Raw genomic sequence first — 21,002 nt, 5'->3', positions numbered from 1 at the left:
AAAATAAATTCTTGTTTTTTTTTTTTAATTTCAATATTTGTACAATGTATACACATGTATGTACATTCTAAATACCAATATTTGAAATTTATAACCATTGATTATTCATTGAAATCAGGGATCCAAACCGTTATTTGTTTTCGTTCCTGTTCGGTAAAAAAAATTAATACCAAAAAATATCGGTTCGATTTCGGTTTTCGTTCCGGCAATAAAACGGTTACCCCGGTATTCGGATTTCAGTTCGGTTCCGGTTCGGGTCCCCGATTAAAATTACATTCATTTTATAGACAGACATCTATGAAAATATATTTTAAGTTTTATCTTTTGTTTTTCAAAACTATCAATAGATGTCTATTGCACTGTTTCGTACTGAAAGTAAATTTCTGTGACCAAATAATTTTATTAATCGTTATATTTTTGTTTCCGTATCAAACTGAACCGAAGAAAATCAATTGAAGTTTAAATTATTTTCTAAAAGCATTCATACAAATGTGCTCGATTGGTACCCGAGAGAATTTAAAATGGTCCAAGGAAGGCCACAGGTGAAATGGATAGATGAAATCAGGAAAATGTGTGGGATGAGAGCTGCTCAAAGCGGTTCCGCGACAAATCACTCACGGAATTTACACTCAACGGCTTATAGTTATTGATCGATGCAATTGCAAATGTATCAAATCATAAAGAGTTCAAATTAACGTGTAAATTACGATCACTGCAATCGTTTGTAATTATTTTGATAAATTTTTGGTACCAGTAGTACCAAAAACTTGTTTTCGGTCAAATACCGATACCACCGGTATCGGTACTTTCGGTATTGTAATCCCTAGTGACGACAACATAGTGTATTACCCATATTCGTTTGTTTGACAATGTTTTATATTGAAATTTTTTGACAATGCTTTATATTGAGTGTAAAGTCCGTGAGTGATTTGTCGTGACACCGCTCAAAACAGGGACGAATGGAAGCGTTTTGGAGAGGCCTTCAACCAGCAACGGATGGAGAATGGCAGAGAATGATGATGATATCTTATAAACTGACTAGCCCGTAAATAGTACATACACATACTTATGTACATATATTTGATTTGTCATAGTTTCGGGAAATTATTACAGAATACAAAATTTATTATTTTTTAGAGAACAAAAAAAAACTGTAACTCCTATTTCGCATTTAAATCGCTTTATTTTATTTTTTTACCTCGAGACGCACCTCGACATGTAGTACTTAAATTATGCATTAAAGCATCCGACGTACGTGTCGCGTCATAGTGCGGTCATAATATTTGTTAAAGTACCTTATAAAGGTTAATACAAAATATTCGGAAAATGGATTTAGAATCTTTTATTATTTGAGAAGTGGAATAATAATGAGTTTTAAATTTAAAATCCACAAAACAATAGAATTTTATTGACGGTAAAACTTTCGTCATTTAAAAAAAATAGGAAAATATTTTCATTTGTTTCACGTTTTAACTACTAACCGATACTTAACTTCGTAATTATCAATTGAATTATTTCTGGATACAAAAATTAACACAAATGTATTATAACAGGTATTGATGATTTTTGATTCAATTTCTGTCACATAGTAAATATCCAACGACACTGAAATGGGTTAATATTATTATAACATTTCGATGTGTATATGTAGCTTATCTAATTAAACAAATTTACCAAATCCACCAACTATTAATATTAACCACCTAAAGTAATAAACACAATATAATTTATTACTTGAAATGTTATAATACCATTTCTCTGACGACTTTTTCTTTATGACCATTTTAATTATTATTACTATATCTAATTCTAACTCAAAATCGATCACTGATCAATGATCAGTGATCACGTTTTCATGGTCTAGAAAAAAATGTATGTGTTAGTATTTGTGTATATATTATGTCGGTGTATTCTTGCTTTTTGAATGCTTTTTATCATTACTAAATTATGTTCACAATACATCTATTTTAATAGTTACTGATCTACTGATCATTTTCTATTTTAAAATTTTAGTTTAATATTGATAGTAATCATAGTATTATATTATTCTGTTAATGTACAGCATAATAGGAAAAAGAGCTCAAAAACCTATTTACAATTCTTATAAATGCTCATAATACATCTAATACATAATATTAATTAAAGAAATTTGGCAGAACCCTGGATCCAATCTAACTTATAAAATGTCAAATTGACTTTTTTCTCATTTTTGTTCCGATATGTACATATATGTATGTAGCAGGAGAAAAAATCAACGGTCTCTTTTTGAGTCATCTTCGGTTCGCAGACGATCAGTGGCGTAACTAGGAAAATTGGGTCTGCATGCAAATGTTAGAAAAAGGCCCCCTTTAGTATTTTTGTTATTAAAATTAAATTGGCAATTAACTCACATAATTTAAATGTTATTTTTTCTCGCCTTCAATGTCGCAAAGTATGCAATTACATTTTTCAAAGACATTTTATTTTAACATCGTTTTCATAGATAATTCTAGAAAATTATTATTACTGTACCATTAGGGACAACTATTGAATGTCGTGAGAAGGAGTACAGTTGAGTGAAAATTCGACACGCAATGTGTTGCGTATCAAATTTGGTGCATAAAATTTTAAATAGTGTTTCCTATTAGTCGTATGAATAATTTTAAGACTCAAGATTTTTATTTGAAAACCTGGTTTGGGTCCTTTGGTTTTGGGTCCTTAAATCTAAAAGGCCCGCATGCACCGCATGACCGTGCGTCATAGTAGTATGCAGACGATATATGTAGTTTTAATAGCTCGCAATCCAACTGACTTACTTAACAGACTCAGCTGGACAGGGAAAGTAGGAAAGAAGGATTAAAAATTAACGAAGAAAAGAACAAACTAATGTTCAATAGTTATTGCATGCCTAATAGTATTTCATTGGATGATAAAATAGTAGAAGTAGTAAATAATTATTAAATAAAGAGATGTACGAAATTAGGATGGAGTGCATTTGAACGAATGGATGTGTTTTTTAAATCAAAAGTGCCACTTTGCCCGAAGAAAGAGATCTTCGATCAGTGTATTTTGCCAGTGATGACGTATGGATGTGAAAATTGGACATTGAACGCCAAATTGCTACACGAAGTCCAATGCACTCAAACAAGTATGGAACGTTGTATGCTTGGTATAACAAGGAAAAACAGGAAATGGAATACGTGGGTGAAAAGTAAAACAAGGGTTGTGGATATAGTGGATAGAGTGAAGAGATTGAAATGGCAATGGGCGGGTCACGTGGCTAGAAGAATGGACGAAAGATGGACAAAAGAAATTGTAGAATGTTACCCGAAAGAATGTAAAAGGGTAAAGGAAGGGAAGATGGGAAGACGAAATTAGAAAAATGTGTGGAGTGAGATGGATGAGAGTTGCGCAAAACAGAGACGAGTGGAACCGCGTTGGAGAGGCCTTCATCCAGCAGTGGATTACGAAGGGCTGTAGACGATGATGATGATAATGATGTACATAATATGTGTAAGACCATTTACGGGGTATATATGTACTTATGTGAACAGTGGTGTAGTCGTGCCAGGTCGGGGCAGGTCGCCGTCCTGGTACTTCTTTTTGAGCTAGGTCGCCGCCCTGGCACTTTGTTTGATATGAAAATTTTTTTATGAGTAAAATTAAAAAATATTTTGGCTCATATTAATAACACTTGAGACGAGAAGAATAAGAGACGACTTAATCGAAGTCTTTAAAATAATAAATAATCATCATCATTGTCCTATAAATAATCATCATAATATATCCGGCGTGGATTCACTTTTTATATTCTCTATTAATTTAAAGCAGTTGCATTTTGCTATTAATGCTTAACTGTTAAGATGGCAACAAAAATTAAATATGAAGAGTTTGGTTGTGCAACTCTAAAATCTATTTGGTGTCCCGTAAATAGTGTGGATGCTGAAAGGTATTTTAGTAAATACAATATAATTGGTATAAATCGTCGCACGAATCTCAAAAAAGAATGTGTAGAAATATGCTCCATGTTGAGTTTTAATAAATTTTAATTGGTATTATATTTTTATATTCATATTTTTTGTCTTTTTTTTATATTCATGTGTTTTTCATTGTAATTTTAATTCCAAAACATTTTTAATTTTGCTATTATTTTTTAATTGTTGTGTTGTTTTTAAATTGTATATATGTATATTTTATTATCAATTTTATTAAAATTCATCGAAATTTTTTATTATTTAAAATTAAACTCTTCATAAAAATTGATGCTAAAATTGAACTTTTTTAATGCCCTAAAACGCTAAAATACAAAATGAAAATGCTAAAATTGACAAAAATAGATGCCCAAAATACGTGTCTCTACTGATCACGTTTCCATGATCTAGAAAAAAATTGTATGTTCGTGTGTGTCTGTGTATTTTGGGGATTTTTTGAACACCGTAAGTCCTATCAAATTGAAACCTTGTATCGGTTACTGAAATTCTTATCTACACGACGTAATTTTTTTTTAAAATTTATAAGTTGACTGGAAATGGTACCTCCCCTTATATGTAGGTGTCCTCTTTTTTTTTAAGTTATTATCAATTATCTCCCAAACCGCTAACTAAATCGGATTATTTTTTTTTACATTTAATAGAAATAATAATATTTATGACCTTATATTTTTTAAATATTTTTATCTGAACCGGAAGTAGCAGTTTTACTCTAGAGAATCGAGGTTTTTTTATGTTTTTCTCAGAAACCTTTTGGTTAATTGAACTGAAATTTCATATCTAGAAGTTTAAGCGTAATAGCAAGTTATGGATAAAATTTGGCAAGCATCCCTCAACCGGAAGTGGCAGTTTACTCGTGTTCGATTTTTCTTCGACTATTTTTTTCGACCACTTAAACATGTGTGATCTTCACAAAAAAATTCTCGTATAATTATTGTATTAATTTAATGAAAATAAAAAAAATCACTAAATTTAATAAACCGGAAGTGGGATTTTCTCCTCTTAGAAAGGTCAAAAATGTTGTCGCCTGGATCCTGTCCACATCCGTGAACGTATTAAGCTGAAATTTTATATTTGTATTCTTTATCTACTAACTTAGAGTTGCTAATATTTTGGTCAGAATTGGAAAACCGAAAGTAGTATTTTTTTTTAAAACAATATTTCATTATTTTATTTTGACCTTTTAAATTATTTTTATCCTCTTGATATTTAATGTGTATAATAATTATACTGATTTTAAATAATAAAAAGAATTTGAACAAAATACGATAGCCGGAAGTAGAACTTTTGTCTTGTGCAAGTTTCCATACATTTGCGCTCAATTTGTATCGCTATCATAGTTATTAGTTCAATATCAAATTTTGTTTTGTAACCTTTTTATATTCCTCAAATACATAGATAAAGTCATGGGTTGGTCACACCCATTTTTTTCCATGTAATAGAAATAATAATCTTTATAATTTTTTGTTTTTTAAATATTTTTATCCGAACCGGAAGTAGTACTTTAACTCTAGAGAATAGAGGTTTTTTGCATTTTTTTTAAACCTTTTGATTTGTTGAACTAAAATTTCATATCTAGAAGTTTAAGCATAATAACAAGCAATTTGGTAAGAATCCCTCAACTGGAATTGGCAGTTAACTTTTGTTCAATTTTTCTTTTACTATTTTTTCGACCTCTTAAACGTGTGTTCTTCACGAAAAAGTTCAAGTATAATTCTTGTATTAATGTGATGAAAATAAAAAAAAACATTAAATTTAATAAACCGGAAGTGGGATTTTTTCCTCTTAGAAAGGTCAAAAATGTTGTGCCCACTACTCTGTCCAAACCCCTGAACATATCAAGCTGAAAATTTATATTTGTACTCTTTATGTACTAACTTTATGTACTAACTGAAAATTTATATTTGTACTCTTTATGTACTAATACTAATAATACTAACTTTATGTACTACTCTTATGTACTCAAAATTCATAAGCCGGAAGTAGTATTTTTTTTTATATTTCATTATTTTATTTTGAACTTTTAAATTATTTTAATCTTCTTGATATTTATTGTGTATAATACTGTTATTGATTTTAATTAATAAAACAATTTTAAACAAAATCCGACAACCGGAAGTAGAACTTTTGTCTTGTTTCCATACATTTGCGCTCAATTTGTATCGAAAATGCTGTCTTAGTTATTAGTACTTCATAATCTGTACGGTTCAATATCGAATTTTGTTTTGTAACCTTCTTATATTTCTCAAATATAGTGCCGTAGCGAGGCTATGGCAAATGGCCGAGTGCGAAGGGCGCTCGATACGAGAGGCGCTGAAGGCTCCCCTGACCTATGTATTTCATTTTTATTTTTTTTATAAAATAAGTAAAATTTAAGAAGAATTCGATGTTGTTTTGAAATATTCATTTGTATATACATATGTACATATATGTATACATACTGAATAAGTAGGTTAATATTATGTTTTAATTATGTACTTTGTTCGAGGGAGCGTAATGCATGTTTTACTTTTAATACTTTTGAGTTCTGAGAAATTGACCGAACGAATTAAAACTAAGTTTTCGGAACCTCACAAACTCTTTTTTAATTTGTTTTTCCTCATCAACTAATAGATGGGAAAAAATATCATCGTTTGAATAAACATCGCTTGAAAAAAAAACATTCGGGTACGAGATGGTGTTCAAAATCGAAAGCAGCGGAAGCAGTTCACGATCAATATGAGGACATATGTACATACATACATATGTATGTATGTACTTTCAGTTTTAAACATCAAAAAATACGATCATAATTTTGCTAATTCACATTCACTTTCAAATGTACAATATAAGTTTCTTGAATTTTTAAATCTGTGGAATCTCATACTTGATAAATGGAATAAGGTTAGGATTGTACTTCAGCAGAAAGAACAGGATATTTAGAGAACATCTTTATTAATTCGGGGGCTCGATAATGATTTTAGGAATTTTCGAGAAATTTGTTACTGAACTTTACTGAACATTACTGAAAGTTACTGAACATTGCACTAAATTGAATTATAAAAAAATATCAAAATATAATATTATAAAAAATATATAACAATAGAAATTGAATTAGTAATTAATATAAATTTTGATAATAGAATAACAGACTTTATTAACTCCAAATTCACGGAAAATTCATCTTTTTGTATAATATTTGTAATAATTAATAGTTAAGTTGTTAATAATGATATTGGTTACCGGTCAAGACAGCTATGTATGAATATGGTTTTAGAACAAGAAAAATTTATTTGAAATAGACATTTATAAAAATTAAAAAAAATGATAAATAAACGACAAAAAAATATAAAAACCACGAAATTTTAATTTTGTTTTAAGTGCAATGATTCCTTTTATAATATGATATTTATTGCGAAATTTTCAATGTGGGACATTTATAATATAAATAATAACTGTTTTTTTTTGTTATTTTATTTTAAATTTTTTGTTTTAAATATTTCAATAAATGTGTATTTTTTAAATCAAATAAATTCTTTAAATGTAATGAAAAAATATTAAAGGGGCGACAAATTTGATATATGCCAAGGGCGCCAAAAACGTCGCTACGGCTCTGCTCAAATACATAGATAGAGTGAGGGGTTGGTCACAACCGAATTTTTTTATCCGAAGTATTTGTCAAATATTGGGCTTCTCGTAAATTTGACCAATTTAGGTACATGGATAATAGAAACACTGTCTCGAATTTGCTTACATTGGGTATTCGGAATTCACTCTCGTAGATCTACGCGTTCGTTCGCAATTCAATATGCACATGCATTATTTATTGAGTAAAAAAGCGATATAGATCGGGCTCGGAGTCGCTCAGATTTTTTTACAACTCCGGTCAAAAAGTCCCGGATTTACTAATCACGACTCCGATTCCCGGTATCAACTGCGAATCTCCAGATATTTGTACAATACATAGTTGTGTCATTTGCAAGTTATTCACAGGTGTGCGTATTGGCAGCTAAAATAGAAAACAGCATATTTTTTCATTCATGAATTGGTACCCGTGACGAGTAAAAAAACGCGTAAAAACCGCCACAGGCGTTGGACATGACCGTGGAAAAGTTGCAAAAACGTAAACGCGGCACCGGTAATTTTAGCGGGAAGATCAGTCGCGCTCTGGCGCCCGTTCTGTTTTGACGTGTTGTCTGCGAGGCGCGCGTTCGCAACTTTACAACTTCATCGAGCCCAGCATTTGACGTTCGATTGTTTCGCGTTTGTTTTCGCGCTCGCTTTCATTCCAATATCAGTGTTCTGTTTTTGTTTAATTCTTTCTTTTCTGAATTTTTTTTCGGACGCCCGTCTTTCATTTGGATGTTTGCGTGCTTCGTCTTTCGCGTTCCAGCATAGCAAGTAAGTGTTGAGGTTATGTTCGGTAATGCTTGTGCAATCTGACAGGTGTTATTGTATAATTAATTAAAATTGACTTATACATGTCGCGAATCCATTTAAATTTTCATCGTGCAATTCATTTGTTTATGTTTATAGTTTAATTTTTTGTTTTGTATTATTAACCGCTGTTTAGTATTTATTGGATTCAAAATGCTTCGTATAATAATATAATTGCTAAGTTTAATTTATGTACGTTGATTTTATTCTCGTTAGCCTTAATTGCATTTGAACTACTAAGGTTTTAATTTAACTAAAATAATTTTGTAAATCAACGTAATATGTTATAAATAATAATTATTTTTTAATATAAATTACGTAAAAAATAGGTATGTTTTTAAACGCCGACCAGCTAACAGCTTTTTCTTTCAGACTTATTTTTCAAATTAACAAAGATTATGATTGCTTTAATTTAACCGTAAGTTGTTGATTAGTTGAGTTTCAAAAAGTACAGCACGATTTCTTCATCTTTATCTCTTTTATTGATAACTTATTATGTAAAGCCGTTAATATTGATTTTGTTAGTCGAAGTTCAAAAGTGCATAAATAATTTAAATTTTGTGAATGAATATACATTTCCTTGTGTTTTTTTTTTAATTGAAATTTGATGTTTACTTCGATACATTGTAATCGACCGAGCGGACGTATACGTACGAATATTTTTTTATGTTTATAGTGCCAAAGATCATCGATTTAGCTTCGTGACGTAAAGCTTGGGCTCATAATCCAAGGTTAACTCCCGTTTTGTTATTTACTAGGTCTGTTTTATTGTAGAATTTCTACCCACGTTGACAAAGGATAATCTCTTCGTGATTAATAATAATAAGATGTCGCTGATCGTACCGACTCGCGTTGGCGTATTAATAATTCAATGGTGTGTGAATATATTATGCGGCCCAATTGTGGACACGTGGCTACTAAATCCGTGCTTATAATAAATAAGGTAGATAATGGCTGTTTCAATTATCTCAGTAAAATATTTAAGAACTCTGCTTCTTGTGGTGGTTAAAATAATGCGCGTACAAGATGTGAAATTCGCACAAAAAATGTGGTCAAAGTCGTGCTGAGAATTCGGCGGAACAATATCTCTATAGTCATCGATGAATTATTATGAGAAGTGGATGTATTATGTGGCACAAGCGGATGGTGATGATCTGTAGTTGGAGTATTAGAGAAATATTTTGTATTCTGGACACGCCAGCGCGTCTGAATCGAAACTAATTGGTCGTAGAGGAAGAAAAAAAGGACAGTAATTGCAAATTGGGAGAAGAATTAGAAGTTAAAAGTTTGGACGGTCGAAGAGGGGCGCCGATAATTACAAGGACGTACTATTGAAGGAATTCGAAATAGTATAGGGAGATTCTTCGTTGGATTATAAAAAGTACGAAAGAATTCGGCCATTAGACGGTTAATCATTCCGAGGTTAATTATGTCGAAATAAAATTGAATAGCTGTTAAAATAGGTCCAGAAGATTTCACTCGAGCAACCGATTCATTCTTAGTTCATGTTTGCACCTTAGAAAGATAAGTCAACAGTATCGACGTTCAAAGCAAGACTTTTAACAATTTAAAACTAAAATAAAATAAACTGTATCGCATTAATATAATGAATCAATTAAGAAAAAAAATCATCCACTACGAAAAAATATGTGTTTATAAATATTTCAACATTTATTTTGTGTACTTTATGTAAGTACACACGTTTTGTAAATGTCAGATTGTTTCGACGTCAAACTTACTAATAATATACTCATTAGTTTCTGCTCGTTTCCTCCGAGCACATTTATTATATTATATTACATTTGTCCGAGCATATCCTTAAATATATATATTTTTTCATTATATCTGACGTGTCTTTCTGGCGTTTCATTAATTTTGTAGCACTTGCATCTGAGTGACTCCCCTTCACACAATTTCTTCCGGAATTGTCTTCTACCAGTATGTACCACAAATGTACATGGTAGAAGTCGTGTGGATCTGTTCGGTCACGTCTACGTTCACATATGGCGCCATGGGCCAAAAGAAATAGCCATCTCTGGCCGTTGTGCCTACAGTCCTGCAAAACTGGCGGTCTGTGGTTCTTGTCTAATATACATATGTATAATAATTTATAAAAATAATTACAATCATCAGTGATGAAACATTTAAATTATACATGCATGTACGTACCTGTAGGGTGTAATCCTCTCAATGTATTATGTTTTTCCTTGGAAATCCATTTGATTTTTATTTTTTTTTTATTTTCGCCGGTCTATTTTCGAATAAGAACCGATTAGGTAACTTGACCTGTTCGCATCATTAGCGTCTCGAGTGATAGATGACAGTGTTGCTAAATGAATTATACGGGCTAGTTTTTTGTGCGGCAAGGTTTGCGCTGTAATTATTCTTTTTCAGCGATACCTTTTCCTCCTTCGTTCGTCCAAGTATGTACATATTTACATACATATGTAGTATATGCAAGTAGTAGTACTTGAATAAGTCTCGAACGACGTGTAATCACTTCCGCAAGGATGCTGTCGAGGATTGTCGACGTATGGATTTTTTGTTACTTTCGAACAATTGCGCGCAATTATGCCAATGGCAGATGTGCGTACTTCGGGTAGGTACCTCGCGCGTCATTTACGTACAATTACCATATTTCGAGTGTTTGAACGATTCTTGATTGCAGCTTTTTTTTACTGAGGGTTGCTTTTGGGGGGGATGGTGGCAGATAGTCGAAAACAGACTGGTTGAAAATTTTATATCTTCAAAATTTTGTCAGGCAATTTGTATTACTATATGTTTTATACAAGTGCAACTCCATGTTTAACGTGTCACATGTTTATGTGATAAATTGTTGCCTTTAATTTAAAATTATCGACCATTGCGGCGCATTAGGGACTCCTGTAATGCAACAATGGTCCAAACGTAAAATTGAATGAATAAATCTAATATATAATTTCGAAAGAGAATTTGTAACCATGTAAGTATCTAAGGTTTGTTGAGAACATCGAAAACGAATCAAAGTTTCTATGATGATGATATCGACATCGTTAAATATTATATTTTTTCGACTCAAATAAATTTAATAAGAAAACAAACGAATGTTTACTATTTGATTGTTTTGCCATGTTTAAGCTGTTTATATTACAAATACCGAGCGAAGCCGGGTAAAAACACTAGTGATTTAATAAGATAGATTAGCATGGAAAATTGTTTAAAGCCTGTATGTACATACCAGGCTTCGCTTGGTATTTGTAATATAAACAGCTTAAACATGGAAAAACAATCTAATAGTAAATATTCATTAATTTTTTTATTAAATTTATTTGAATCGAAAAAAAAATAATATTCGACGATATCGATGTCGTCGTCATAGAAACTTTGATTTGTTTTAACTGCTCTCAACAAACCTTTAAATCTTACATACATATAAAGTCTCTTTTGAAATTAAACATATATTAGATTTCAAAATATTTCCAAAGGATGTTTAATATATTATGATTATCATACATATATTTTTTCATTGATATTGCTTAAAAAAACTTCCTCTTATTCAGTGTCACGACTAGAGGTATGGAGGCGATACAAGAGTGATCAAACTCTTGATCTGATCATATGTAATATTGTAACGTAGAGATTAGTTGAATACACTGAGCAACAAAAATCACGTTTTTGAGTTACTAGAGCGGAGACTAACCTATCTTTACCCACTGAATTCGAATATGATAATGATTTTTGTTGTTTGGGTCTCCTTTACGATATATGAGCGTTTAAAAAAAATGCGCAATTTTTACAGTTTTTTGGCTTCTGCAGTCTTTAATTCAAAAACTAGTATTGCTGTGCTCAAAGTGAGTATTGGAATCAATAGTCAGATGTTTTTTCTATTGATTGTGATTTTTTATTGTTTTAAAATACTTTTTACCGCTTAACTGGCAACTGGCTCGTCGACGGAACAAAAATTCTTCATGTACATATGTATACGCTACAATATTAATTACTAATGGGAATGAAATTTTCCATAAATAATTTAATTTAATGCTTGTTGTAATATAATTACTGAATACGATATGTGGCAATAAAAAAGTAGACATGTACATACAAATTAGGAAACACATATATTTTATAAGCTTTTATTTCAACTGGATCACTATTGATTGCATCACTTCTCCATAGGAGGCCAATCACCAAGAAATTTGTCAATTTATCGCCCAATAAATGGCTCGATTGTTTGAGCAATTTATCGGGAACTATTTTTATATACATTTTTCAATTTTTTGAATAGATATACATATGTATGTACATATGTACATATATATATATATATATATATATATATATATATATATATATATATATATATATATATATATATATATATATATATATATATATATATATATATATATATATATATATATATATATATATATATATATATGTACCTAACGCGAACCGACGACGTATAGTTTTTATTTTTTGACAAAAGTTGAAAAATTCAGAGAGTATTTACTCGCAGATTTATATAGTATATCTATGTACATATGTATACATACATATGGTACTGTGTATAATAGTTGCAGCCAAGATATTGATATCTTAGGTAAAATACTTACTTACACTTTGTTTTCATGACCGTATATATTTATGTACGAATGTATATGAAATGTGTGTACATATGTACATAGATATGTATGCTCCCTTATGACTCGGATGCACTTCAAATATGTACGCAGTTCTCGCCCTTTATCTCGCGCGGGCCAAGCGAACGTTAAGTCTGCGAAAAAGTAGCTCGCCAGCTTCCATCCCTCATAGTCGGTGTCTCCATAAATTGCACGAGAGGGTGAGGAGGTGACGGGGAAGGCTAATTTTCGCAAAAACGAGCGTATACATTCATAATGTGGGGTGGAAATTTATCGACAGGGGCCACTCAGCCACTCGTCCTCCTCTCACCCCTCTTTCCTCCTCTCTCTCTCTCTCTCTCTCTCTATCGGTATCATCTCGCCCACGCTTAATTGAGCTCGAGCGCCAGATTTGACGATCCCTTTGGTTGCATTTTTCGATCCCTTTCAATTAAATGTGCGTAGGCGTACGTGGGAGCGTTCTACGAATCGTGGGGGGGGGGGGAGATAGGAGGTCAAAGGGCAAATTTAATATTAATGGACGCGTTTTAAAAACGTGACGTGACGTTAAAATGATTACCCACTTGTGTATAAGTATGTACATAGGTATAGGTAATGCGTTTTAATCGACGCTCGTCAGGTCAATGTGTATTATATTAATTTTACTATCGTTAGTTTTGTAAACATTGTAGATTTTGTAAACATAATAGCATATATGAAATGCTATTATTTTAGCAATTGCACCAGCTTTTTTTAAAAATGTCACTTGTACCAGTCTGATTTTCAGCCCGTCATATATGTTGCGGGCTTTCCGTATGTTGTTTGTTTGTCTAATAGCATATTCATAACTAATAGAAATGTCTTGTAAATCACCCACATACATATGTATATACATATACAATCGACCCTCCGATAACGCGCTAGATCAGCAAAAATATGTGTGAAAAAAAGTGAAAATATATAATATGTATGTACATATATCATATTTTTCAAAATTCCATGTTTTTTATTTTTATTTTATTTCGTTTTCTTGCGAAACAGATCTAGCGTGTTATAGGAGGGTTCACTGTATTAATAAATAATTCACAATTATTTTTAGGAAAAAATATCATCGGAGCCAAAACGGATATGAAAATACCACAGTTGCCGTTTTACAAAAATTCATTTAATTTGTGTACGTCATTGGAATAATATTATCTATTGAAGCAGTATAGCTCAGTGGTTGCGTTAATGCTAAAGAGATAATGCACCGAGAGGTTCTCGGGTTTAAGCCCTGGGTTGACCTCGATTGAAAATAATTTATTCGGTAGTATTTCTGTAGAACCTACTGCTACTACTGTAGTACTTACTGCTACTACTGGTCAAACTCGGATATTTGTGACTCCAAGTTAATCGTTTCCTACCAGAGTTTGTTAATTTATCTGATTTCATTGTTGAAACGGTTCCTCATCAAATTGGCAAAAACCGTATGTACATGTTTAAAACCATGCGTGTCGCTTAGGGCAACTATAATGGCATCATGGTAACATATGAATTTAAAATTAATAATTAATAAAAAAAAAAACGGAATGTATGTGTTTTTTTAATGGACAAGCAAGCATGTATAGAGATTTTAAAATATAAATATTAAAATTATCAGAAGTTGCAGGAAATCGCGCCGTGAATACTGACAAGAATGCACATATGTAGGTACATACATACACATGCTTATTTGTACGTGGACGGCCGGGCGAGTGAATTCACTGCGAGGTCTATGCATGGTGAAACTGCAGGTGACAATAGCCTCGGGTATGGTTCATGCAGAGAAATGTAATATTAATAGAAGTGGCTTTAGGTGTTATATTATTGTCAAGTGACATTGTGTCCACGGACAGATCTATATAATTTTAGCATCAGTCGTATTTGACGCTTGGGGCTCGACGTATGTCCGATAAAAAGTTCTCTGTTTGTTTATATTACTCGCAAGATGGGCAAGCATCGGTAAAAATGGCACAATACATTCAAAAACATACAATAAACAACATGGAATACATTTTAATAAGTAAATTGATCCGATTGTATTCCGTGCGTTGTAGCGTATTTATAGAGACGTACCGCGTAAAATTGACAACAACTATTTATTCGTAAGGGCCCCCCTATTCTTATTACACCTCCCTGGGTTCATGTATCAATTCCTTTCCAAAACTACCTGTTGAAATATCAATGGGCACAATACTAGTAATTTATAGGATTTCATACATTTTTAGAATAAAATTTGACGTATAACCGCGTATATAGTGAAAGTCATCAAACCAACTAATAGTTATTACTAAAGCCCGTATAACCAAGGTGCCGTTCATTGTTCAAATGTTGTAAATGCATTGTTAAAGGTTTGCCCAAACCTTTTTTACAAAGCATTTACAACAATTGAACAATGAGCGGCACCTTGGCTAACCGTACTCTAGTTATTACACAAAAAAGCGTCATTCTTGTACTTTTTAAGTTTCATTGACGATTTTAACATCGTGGAAAAATATTTGGAGTAGGTACGTATGGAGTTTGTGCAGACGAACGTCAGGTATTAATAAGCTGGCGTATCCGCATTGTTTAATTTAGTTAGATAGATATTGCGAAAGGCGTAGTAGGTATTATTAGGTAAGTTTATTGGAAGCCTATTATAGGATTAGCTCGGCACAATACACCTTCGGTTTAGGTCCAACGTTCGTTGCATTTGATCGGTAGGCGTGCATAAGAATCCGTTGCAGGCCTTTCCGATAAATTAATTTATTGTCGTATAAATCACCAAACCCCCGCGGTGGGTTGTCTTTCACACTCACTTCGATTCACACGTGCACAATAATGTTATATTATATTATGTATGTATGTATATATCAGTGGTGCATTACGACTGCCGGTTTACTACATACATGTATTATGCATACATACGTACATAGGTGGGAGACGGTCACTTTTGAATATTTCATCTCGAATATTTCACCCTAATGCACTTTGCAAGAATTTATGGTAGTGCACTTGAAGATTTTATGTCCGATCGAGTAACGCCACGACGTTTGTGCACTGCTGCGCACGGGAAATCTCCGCCAGTCGTAAATTCGCCAATATTCGCAATATATGTATTACTCAACTGCTTTTATCGATGTATGTATGTATGTGTACGTATTTTGGGGGCTGGTTTGGTTTGAAATGGGCAGTAAAGATTTTGATCATTTTTAAATGGAGGAATTAAGTACCTAACAGAAATAAGGTCAATAGTAACAGTAGTTGATTTATCGGCTATTTTATTGTCCGATATTGGAAATTTTAGATTGGATTTTATGAATAATTGTGTTTAGAACGAATTAAATTGAGCCTAGTACAAATATATCATAAGGGTAAATGTTTTCCGTTTATTAAGGTTTATTAAATATTTAATGATTGTTAGACACATTGTTATGAACTGAGAATACTTAGTCAAAAGTATTTTTATTACTAGACTTTTCTATGTTTCACTTCGCTAACGATTCAGTATCTATTCCTACAGTCTTCCGATCGTTTTGAAACTTTGTCATTTTACGCAGTTTGGTCAACGTTGGAAATTTAAATCGATTCTGATAGGTCGATGGTGAAAAATAATCGTAATAGACACGTTTAAAAATGCAAACATTTTGGACATATTGACGTTTAGCGGTCAGTAACCAGTCAGTAATGTTTGACTTTCCGCCACCCTCTCGTTTTGTCAGATTTTAATTGTTTAAACGCCTATAAGTTTATCTTTTTCACACTATATCTTATAAAATTTGCATTATAGGCTCTCATTATCTCTCATATATATTTTTACTTCACTAAAAGGTTATATAATGAATGTTAAAATGTTGATATTATAATTCGATATTCGTCTTATGGCCAAACGCCGAGACAATGTTTCACAGTCGGAGTTTGTTTACAACTCTTTGATTTTTAATGGGTTGTTTTATGAGAAAGAGTATCAATTCATGTACACATACATATGTATGTATGTGTCTGTTTATAATTTCAATTTTAATTATATCTATTATGTATTAACTATATGTATAATTCCGGCAATGGGATTGACTTTGCCGGTCATCTCGTTTTCTCGTTCTCTCATTTCTTGGTAAAATTATTTTATTAAATTTATCTTTTTAACTGGTGACAAGGAATTGCACTACCGGTTTAATCGAGAATTAAGTACGTATAAATTCATATTATTGCACAATATTGCATTAAAAATCGATGCAAATAGCGTATTGTGGATTAGGTAGCCTGAAATTTGTCTATTTCCAGTATTAAATGTTCAAAATGAGGTATGCAAGGCAGTAAACTCATATTTATATATTTATATTTAGATACTTAGTAAACTCAGTATAATATTTCTTTTTATTACAAGGCTTTTTGTTTTATTACAAGGCTTTTTATTACAAGACCTACATGTTTTTACACATGTAGGTCCTGGAGTACTAGTGTTAACGAAGTAATAGTAACTCGTTATAATAAATTGCAACAAGTAGCGAGCCTTCTGTTAGTTTGTAGCACCACTAATGCATTCGTAAGAGTGGCTACACTGATGTATGCTTTAGCAAGTGGCAACACAGACCAACCAAGTCGTAATAAATGCGATCAGACGGTTATTTCAATTAAGATTATTATTTATTACGAACGGACTTTATGTAGGATTTATATGACATTATCTTGTTTTATTTATATTATCATTTTGATACCTTGCATCTAGGTCGCGCTAACGCAAGTAAACTCTCCTCTTTACAAGCTCAGTCTTCATTGGTTTATTATTTTTATAATATGTAATTGTGTTGTTTCTTTTATATTTATTGCACTATTACTCAGCACGAGTCAAATATTTTAACGACTCTATATATTCTATATATATACCAGGGCCGCTCTTTATAATGTATCAATTATTAATTTATTATTTTTCAACGTGTGTCTTTTTTATTCTGTTAACGATGTGCGTCGTCGGTAGTAACTTACGACATGCGTTGAACTGAACTATGATAGCCGCTGTGTAAGAGGATAAGGGAACAAAAACCGCTAAATTTGAATTCGGTAATCCCATGGCATTTATGATTTACGATATATTTAAAAGTTAACGGTTCTTATACTGTGTGTGTTCATTCATTCGTTCGCTCACATTTACCAATATCCTTTCGTTCGTCGCGAAATTTCAATTAGTATAAACATGAAAGGTATATACATACATATGTACGTGTGTGTATGTATGTATATTACATGTATACATATGTATGTATAGAGCACGTGTGCAAAATACGCACTTACTCGTGTAAATATTTATTGCATTACTTTGGCTCTGTTTATCGAGTATTTTAATTTTAGGCTGTCGAATAAGTACACGTTCGTATAATATAAACAGCGTTTCTTAAATGTTAATGTAGGTATTTAAATATTTGCTTCAAAATTAACTGTATGCATGTGTGTGTTTGACCTTGTATTGCTTTTACTATATGTATTTGTAGTGACTTCCTTTGAATTTTCCTGTTTGAAAATTTATTTATTTTCATATGTAAACAATGACGAACGAGTGTTGAATATATTACTTAATTTATTTTTATCCGCGTTGACTCAATCGCTGGAATTTATGTTTTTCAACGATTAACTCACACTCATTAATTAATTATTTGAACGATAAATTTAAATGATCGTTGATTTTCATTCAAATGGTGTACTGTTTTGATTTGGAAAGAAAAGAAGTTAAAATAGTTGATTTTTTACTAACTTCTTATACGTTTCATTTTCATACATATGTGTACGTATGTATGTGAATAGCTAATCGTTTTCCGCATTTTGTGGTATAATATTCATATAAACATCAATCTCTTCTTTTGAAGAAGACATTCTCTTCTTTTCGGCAACGTTATGATGTGGCGTCATCTGTGACTACGTTATCGTAGGAAAATGTCGGGGAAAAAAAGTATTTTTTTCGAAAACCGCTCAAATGGAATAACCCTCTCGGGACGTGGCATATGTAGAGGGGATTTCGTCGACGATCGGGCGTGGGAGGGGGGTTAAGTCTGAAAAATGTCTGCAAGAACAGGATCGCTTCTTTGATCTTCGACGAATGCGAAGCACTTTCATGTTTTATTCACCGGTAGATTCGTTTTAAAATTACCCCATACTGCCGGAACTTAGGGGTGCGTATACATACGTAGGGAGTTCGGTCTATCGTGTCATGCGGGGAAGACGTGCTTCTGCGTTCTCCCTGCTACTACTCGCTTAAACCCGGCTATTGCACGAAATTAAATCTAAAAAATTAACCATCCACTCACTTATTTTACTAATTGCATCCTAGTATAATTTAAGTGTAAAAATAATCAGCAGATCGGTCGTAAAGCGTATTTATATCAGTGAATTCGTAAAATTTTGTCATATTAGTTTTTTTTTTTGTGTCTAAAATCTGTGCAAAGTCAATACGGCCGGGGTATATTCGTAATATCTCCCTACCTGAATACAAAAAAATAAGGTCCTTTCCCGTCAGTCAATAGTTTGTCCCACAGAAGCAATAAATCTTCCACATAATTGCTTCCAGCAAAATTTTTAACGAACTTTATTTGATAACAAGCAGAAACAGTGTTTCCCAACTGTCTATCAGTTCTTTTTCATATTTAAATTATATCAAAGTAATTCGTGTAATTTTATATTCTTTACTAAATTTATTATTAAAATATTAAATTGCAAACCGCACTCACACATATATAAATCCGTTGTCTCCAAAGAGGCGTCTCACGATAAAGATCTGTAAAGAAAGTAGTATAACAATTGCTAATCTATTATTATCATAACTAACTACTTTCACTTACAAAGTAACCCTGTTAAATGGCATGTAATAACCCATAAGTGATCCAAGTGATACCTAGGATGACTATCTGTCAAAGCTGACCACAGAGAAGAGTCTATGGCGGTAAGAACTCACTCCTTGAATGGAAATCTCTCTCAAGTACCGCCTTTTTCTCAACACATCTTGGATAAATGCGAGAAAAATAATATCCAAACCTCCAACAAGGTAAGAGTGACGATGGATGATAGCTTAGTTAATAGAAACCTGTATTTAGCCACGCACAATGTAAGAACGTTATCGAGTGAAGGAAGTGTGCTTGCATTAGAGAATGAATTAGAAAGTATCAAATGGGATTTAGTAGGACTTAGCGAAGTAAGACGAAAACAGGAAAACCAAATAATCCTAAAAAGTGGTAACTGTCTCTACTGGAGAGGGCTACCAAATGGTAGAATAGGAGGAGTAGGGTTTCTTATCAATAAGAGAATAGAAAGAAATATTATAGAAATAAACGACATATCGGAACGTATATGCTATGTAGTATTAAGAATCTCGAGCAGGTACACTTGTCAAATCTTCCAAGTGTACGCCCCCACATCTAGCCACCCAGACGAGGAAATAGAAGACTTCTACGAAAAACTACAGGGCGCATACGATAATAGCCGCCACCACTTTAAAATAATAATGGGCGACTTTAACGCAAAAATAGGACAAAAGGCAAACACAGAAAGAGCAGTAGGCAATTTTGGTACCGGCCAAAGAAACGACAGAGGCGATCGCCTCATAGAATTCGCAGAACACAACAGGCTCTTTATCACTAATTCATTTTTCAGGAAAAACACCAACAATAAGTGGACTTGGGAGAGTCCTAAAGGAGACAGAAACGAAATCGATTTCATCCTAACAAATGCCCTGCACTCCGTTAAAGACGTTAGTGTTTTAAGTAAAGTAGATATAGGTAGCGATCACAGATTAGTCCGTGCCAGGATGGCCATTAATATAAATTGCGAACGTAGGAAATTAATAAAAGGATGCAGTAACTCTCCAGATTTCGCTCAACTAAGGTCTAGGAAAAAGGAATTCGAACTCGAACTTGGAAATCGATACGGGAAATTAAACCCAGAAGCAGACATCGAGGAATTGAACACTGTAATTAGTTCGGTTCTAGCCTCAACAGGTAAGAAATTAGTTGGACTCAGGAAACAGATTAAGCTA

General features: G+C 32.4%; 1 protein-coding gene across 1 annotated transcript in view; it reads left to right on the top strand.

Annotated features, from left to right (window-relative positions):
• Positions 1-8,105: 8,105 nt before the first annotated feature.
• Positions 8,106-21,002, top strand: part of LOC143910949 (angiotensin-converting enzyme-like) — a 173,256-nt gene continuing 160,359 nt past the window's right edge. Inside the window, exon 1 of the mRNA XM_077429602.1 lies at positions 8,106-8,348. The gene's annotated coding sequence lies outside the window, so the exon portion shown is untranslated. The remainder of the gene's footprint in view (positions 8,349-21,002) is intronic.

Source organism: Arctopsyche grandis, chromosome 4, assembly GCF_051622035.1.
Source record: "Arctopsyche grandis isolate Sample6627 chromosome 4, ASM5162203v2, whole genome shotgun sequence".
Lineage (NCBI taxonomy): Eukaryota > Metazoa > Arthropoda > Insecta > Trichoptera > Hydropsychidae > Arctopsyche > Arctopsyche grandis.
The sequence above is the reverse complement of the archived record's forward strand: the minus strand, read 5'-3'. Positions and strand labels throughout refer to the sequence as shown.